Source organism: Amblyomma maculatum, chromosome 4, assembly GCF_055883805.1.
Source record: "Amblyomma maculatum isolate TAMU_Amacu chromosome 4, ASM5588380v1, whole genome shotgun sequence".
Taxonomy (NCBI): domain Eukaryota; kingdom Metazoa; phylum Arthropoda; class Arachnida; order Ixodida; family Ixodidae; genus Amblyomma; species Amblyomma maculatum.
This window is the reverse complement of record NC_139347.1, coordinates 143,371,790-143,378,269: the sequence shown is the minus strand read 5'-3', so window position 1 is coordinate 143,378,269 and position 6,480 is coordinate 143,371,790. Positions and strand designations below refer to the sequence as shown.

General features: G+C 46.8%; 1 long non-coding RNA gene across 1 annotated transcript; it reads right to left on the bottom strand.

The window, feature by feature from the left end:
• Positions 1–4,727: 4,727 nt before the first annotated feature.
• On the bottom strand, positions 4,728–6,277 carry LOC146193236 (uncharacterized). Its single transcript, XR_014706417.1, has 3 exons — positions 6,239–6,277; positions 5,111–5,324; positions 4,728–4,872 (listed from the first exon to the last, which is right to left on the bottom strand). It is a non-coding gene; the product is annotated as an uncharacterized LOC146193236 (long non-coding RNA).
• Between the last annotated feature and the right edge of the window lie 203 nt (positions 6,278–6,480).

Genomic DNA, 6,480 nt, shown 5'->3' with positions numbered 1-6,480 from the left:
TGAAATTTGAAGAAAAGAGTTAAATATCAGGTTCTTTTCTTCTTGTTGTTTTCTTCAAATTTCACTCCTCTCCCGATTACATGGACCAATCAATCTAATTGCAGAATACATAATTTATTTACACTATATACAAACTGCAGCACAACTTCACTTCAGTCAGGGTGCGGCCTCTCGTCACGGCACCCGAAACGAGTCTCCCGTTTGCCGCGTCGCTCGGATTCTTCGAAGCTTCTCCCCATCTCCGGGTTCTGCTCTTCCCCCGTCGTCCGCCGTCAGCGTAGCAGCAGTTTCAAGCTCTCCTCCGAATTCCGGGAAAACAACTCGCTGGCACGGCTGGGGATGGTTGAGGGAGGATCGGGTGTCCTCTCGGGAGCGGCGCTTTTCTTCGGCCGACATCGTCAGCCGGCCGTGCGGCGCCAGCCCGCAGACTTCCTCCCAAGTTCGGGTCTTTCAGAGGGAGGCGTCATCCACGGCCGCTTCGCTTGCACACACGCACGCACATACACACAAACGCCAACACACATGCGTCGGAGTCTTTCTATTCGTTCGTTCTTTCTGCCCACGCTCAGGGCGCGCGCACTTAACACCTCCACCGCCACTGTGATGCGTGACTTATTGGAACGCGTCACACCTCACACAACACCAGTGCGCGGCTGATGTCCGTGATTACCGTCCGGCGCAACATGACAACAAAAACAAACTTAAAAATCTAAACAAAAAGGGCCCTCGCTCCCTCTGAGCAGTGGAGCTGGTGCTCACGCGTCGGCAGCGCATCAGGCAAGGCGCGGGATGCCTCCGACCCCCCGCGGCGGAGGGCGGTCAGTCGGTTCCGTGTCCCCCATACGAATAGTCTCCAAGGTCGCGCCCCTTCTGGCAATTTGGTGTTTCCGCGTCCTGCTCTTTGTCCACGCACCGAACTTCATCCGTCGCTCGCAGAAGCTCTGATCGAAGTGCTTTTTGCCCACGTTTCTCCCTTTTGAGCGGAATATGCGCTTCTTCCCTTGACGAAAATCTCTGTCACCATTGTGGCCAGTCCGAAAGCAATCATTTGAGGCCCGCCCTATTTTTGCCCTTCGCGACAGCTGGGGTACCCGCGGCTCACGCGATCGACCTGTGACCTGATCTCCCTGGTCAAGCAAAATATCTGCAGCAGCCTCGCCGTGAACGCACCCGCTTGAGCTGTCCTCCATTTCGTTCGACGTACCGCTGCCAGTTAGCTCACACATGAATCCGTTGAATTCAGCAGCCCTGTCATGCGCGCACTGCCCTCTTTCTGTACTGTCGCCATCGTCTGGCTCTGCTGCGATGACCGTTACAGCCACATCTGCCTCAGCACATATCTCACCATCGTCACAATCCTCCTCCCGCGCCGTCACCTCTACGCGCACTACAGGTGTCGCTTCTAACCACTCGGGATTTGTGACGTCTTCCAAAATCGCATCTCCCTCAGATGCCAGCGTGCTCTTCGGAGCACCGAGAAGCGCAGTGTCGACCGTCTTTACGCCTGTTGCTTTTGTTTCGCCATAACGCACCTCAAACACCTCAACAACTGCCTTCTCCTTCTCAACCTCGGCCTCATTGCCGCCTCCCGAATCTGCCAGTCTGCGGTCGAAACTTTCCGCTCTCTGACCTCCTTCGAGACTCTCCGCGATGCCCGCCTCTTTGTTAGGACTCGCCGCTTGTTTCTTGCCGGCCGCCGCTGCCCTGACAGCTTCCTCGTACTGCAAATCTGCTGCTGCCAATTTCATTTCTGCAATTTTCAGTTTCAATTTTAACCGCGCCATCTCGTCGGCAAACGACAACCCCGAGCCTCCACTGACGCCCCCTACCTTTGCGCCCGCCACCAGCTCTATCTGCCCATCTCCAACACCCCAGCCCCATCCTTCCCCGCTAGGGTCCCGCAAACTATGCCCCACAGTTGTCATAGTGCGCCGCGGAAGAGGGACCTACAAGACACCAACCTATGTCGTGCTCCGAAGATGGCTTGGCCCGCTGGTCAGCGCCCGAGGTTCATGGCTCAACCCTGGCTCCTTTCCTGTCTTGCCTCCGTCGATGCGATGGCCGGTCCGCTTCAAATCGGAAGATCCTTGCCGACTGCGCCAGTTAAATATCAGGTTCTTTTCTTCTTGTTGTTTTCTTCAAATTTCACTCCTCTCCCGATTACATGGACCAATCAATCTAATTGCAGAATACATAATTTATTTACACTATATACAAATTGCAGCACAACTTCACTTCAGTCAGGGTGCGGCCTCTCGTCACGGCACCCGAAACGAGTCTCCCGTTTGCCGCGTTACTGGGATTCCTCGAAGCTTCTCCCCCTCTCCGGGTTCTGCTCTTCCCCCGTCGTCCGTCATCAGCGTAGCAGCAGTTTCAAGCTCTCCTCCGAATTCCGGGAAAACAACTCGCTGGCACGGCTGGGGGTGGTTGAGGGAGGATCGGGTGTCCTCCGGGAGCGACGCTTTTCTTCGGCCGACATCGTCGGCCGGCCGTGCGGCGCCAGCCCGCAGACTTCCTCCCAAGTTCGGGTCTTTCACAGGGAGGCGTCATCCACGGCCGCTTCGCTTGCACACACGCACGCACATACACACAAACGCCAACACACATGCGTCGCAGTCTTTCTATTCGTTCGTTCTTTCTGCCCACGATCAGGGCGCGCGCACTTAACAACGCTCTTTAGGCTAACGAACTTAAAGGGGCCTTCACGGAGACTATGGCGTGCTAGAGTGTTCGTTTACAAGAGTTCGCATTAGGTTATTAATAAATCCGGAAAGAAGCATACTGATCATGACTGGTTTTTGCGAGCACCAGTTGAACCTTCCACCATGAGGGAGGAAGACAACGCCTTTTCAGCAGTCATAGATGACGCAACTCTTCCCCAACTACAGCGAGAGGACTAGTAATTGCTCCCTCTTATTGATTTCTTTGAGAAGTGAACTACGGTTGCGCCTCAATTTTTTTTCACGGGGACACTCTTCATTCTTTATTCACAAGGACGTAATTTACTAGAAGCCCCATCCTGGGGAGAAAAGCCATCTACTCGTCGTCCCAACTCTCCACACTGAAATCTTGGAAGCAGGCCAAAACGAGCTAACCACCGGTCACCTTGGCAACATCCGCACTTGGCTAGAGTAAAATGTGCTTACTACTGGGCGAAACTGCCGGCGACAGTGAAGCACTATGTACGGACGTGCATAGACTGTCAACGCTGTAAATCAGCTTTTGTATAACCAGCCCGCCTATTCCACCTTCTTAAAGTGCCATAGACACCTTTCAAGTAAATTATCGTGGATCTCCTGGGACCATCTCCGACGTCAACAGCGGGAATAAATGAATAATAGAGGGTTTACAAAAGTACGTCTGGCAACCGTGAGCGGCACGCTGATCCCATGCTGGCTGCCATATTTTGTTCGCTCCATCCGTTCGCTTCGTGTCCGTCCGTCAGCGCTCACAGTTCTGTTCGCGCTTTTCACGTTTTAACCTAGTGTGCTGTGCTTGGACGTCTCTTCGGTCCCTGGCGGTTTCTGTTCGTGACGCCTAGAAGCGTATTTTGACAGCCAAGATGTGACGGGGCCCACAGGCCGCGCTGCCGAGCGCAGTTGCAAATTGCTCTACGAGTCGTGCGTGAGCCCCTCGGCAATCCGCCGCGTCATCCCTATCCAGGCACAGTATCCAGAGTTTTGTAATGTGGATTGTTTTTGTCTGTGCGCCTTTGCTGTTTACTGAAACGCCTATGAGAGATCATCGCGAGTTTGCTTGGTTTGCGCAATCACCGTCGCTCTTCAAACTGAAAGATACTTGGTTGGTGAAATGAGCGAGGATGCATTTTATTTTATGATAAAAGGGTCGTGCGTAATTTGACTTAAGTTGGACTGGCGCTTAGCACTTTCCTTCCCATGCCGTCGACGCAGTAGTTGGCATTAGTCTCGGAAATAATCGGGGGCTGCGTAAAAAAAAAGTGCCATGGTCATTTATGCTTCCAGTGATTGAATATTGATTGGTGTGCAATAAGCGATGACGAGTTAATAAAATCTTTGTAATTAATTGATCAATTGATGAAATAAAGAAACCAAAAAAAGGAAAAATTGGAAAGTAAGGGTTTAAAAGTGTCAGAATGAAAAACCAGTGCTTGGTGATGCTAAGGAAGAAAATTTAGAATGTGTAATTGATTAATTGAAATAATTGAAGAATGTGTTCAAAAGTGTCAAATTGCTCGATGGAAAGCCGATTGTTGCTGACGCATTCGTATTGGGTATAAAAATATAGAACGTCAAATAAAATAAAAATAAAGAAAGAAATGATAGAACTATAACATAACATACATAACATAGAAATATAACATACATAACAACATATAACATCCCTACTGAAAATCTCCTATATGAATTTTGAGCATACGGTATTATTGGATATGGGGGATATGTGTCATATGGGACATATGGGGAGTACGGGTGATATGTGCAATATGGGCATATGGGCGATATGTGTGATATGGGTATATGGGCGATATGTGTGATATGGGCATAAGGGAATTATGGGTGATATGGGCATTATAGGCAATATGGGCAATACGGGAATTATAGGTGATTTGGGCAGGATGGGTGACGTGAAGTCCACGGCCATATAATTTCTTTTCAGGTGGTGACATTTGAGCAGGTGTCCTACATTATACAATAAGAGAAGGCTGGTAATGACTGAAATTTTCGGTAGTATTTAGTTGGCTTCTAATATACATGACATATGAAGTTTCAAGCTTGCATTTTTCATCTGTTCGTCTTTCAGCATTTCTGTAATATATCTTTAGTTTCTGCATGCACTTGCTTGGAGGCAGCTGATCAATAGCATTCCTGCTAATATATGCGACAAATCCATCTGGAAAGCAACAAATGAGAAAAAAGTCCGAAGAGAAGAAATGGTCAATTTTATATCATTGTAAAAATAAATTATTGAAATCAGTCAGGAAACACCAAAACAATTCACAGCAATATAAAAGAAATGGAATTGAACACATGAATTCTCCACAAATGTGAAGGATGTTGAGCTGTGTTTATGTAAAACAACATGAACTTGACTGAAAAAAAGATAATTAGATCACGATTGAAGGACTCACTTGTTACAGCTGCCAATTTGTGATAGGTCAGGGCTTTTCTGGAGGCTGAATGGACTAGAGTTCGGAAAGCGGCGACACGGGGCCCCTATCACACTCCTGTTTCTGAGACACAGGCAGCCTTCACTGGTTCTTTGAAAAACAGAGAATCCTTGGGCAGCATCAGGAGCCACTGCCATCTCTCTACAGGAATGTACACACAATTGCCAAGGTGAACCTGCATGGAACAGAGAAAAGCATTACCCTCCGCATGCATGCAAAAATAAAATATGGACAATAAAGGATAAAATATGCACTTTAAAGAACCCTTAATCGAAAGGCAATTTCTCTTAATATATCTTGCAAGGATATTTACCAGTCATGAGGCAGTTATAAATATTTTTCTAAGTTATACATGTTATGACAATCTGATTAAGCTTTGTATTGTTCACCAATTTAATGTGTTTTGAAAAAAGATGTAAAACAGATGAATCTTCGGTTAAAAAAATCACTCTACTGGCACTTTTTGGTGCCTGATAAAAACCTTTGTTCACAGATTGTCTGCAAAAAATTTCAGTGTGAAAACATAATTTAACTTTTCATTAGACTAGAAAATTCAGAGGTGTTACATAATAGCACCTTTAAAGAAAATTGGCTTTAAACAGTTCAGTAAAAACCACAAAGATTTTGGAAGAAATCGCAGACCGTAGAAAACACAAACTGGTACATTTGTAGTATCAAATGACTCGTTATTTTCGATATTAATAAACAAAATAAATAATCCTCTATGCTTTCCTTGTTACGAGCGGCAGTAGGCTCACCTTGTATGCGCCATACAATGAGCCGCTTATGTCCCTACAGTTCGATCACTAGCCAAGTAGTGATTAAATATAGGTTATATAGTAAATTTGGTGAAATAAGTAACTATTTCCATGTGTACCCAAGCACATGGTAATAAGCAACAGTAAAAACATGAATGAATACATAGATTTCTTGACCTTTCTTTCCCAGTTTTTAAGTGAGATGGCATAGCAAGAAACACAAAACAAATGTTAAAAGGTGTTTTTCTGGGTCTTATGGTCTCCTCCTTACGTATTTCTGTCTGCACAGTTGGACAAGTATAAGAGTGGTAAACATATGCAATTCCCCTACCTGGTCGTTTACTGTTGCCAGTACAGATACCTGGTCCCCAGGCACATTCGAAACCCACAAGGAGAGGAAAATCAGTGAAACACGTACCAAACTGAAATCCGAAGTCACACATGTTTATAGATGGGCCACAGTAGAAAGGTAAAATGAACAAAAAAAGATATTGCTCTTGGTTTTAATGTTAGCTATGTGTTGTCTACAGCCACGAAGAAAAGCCACCCTTACAACTCTGATGTGCAAGCAAT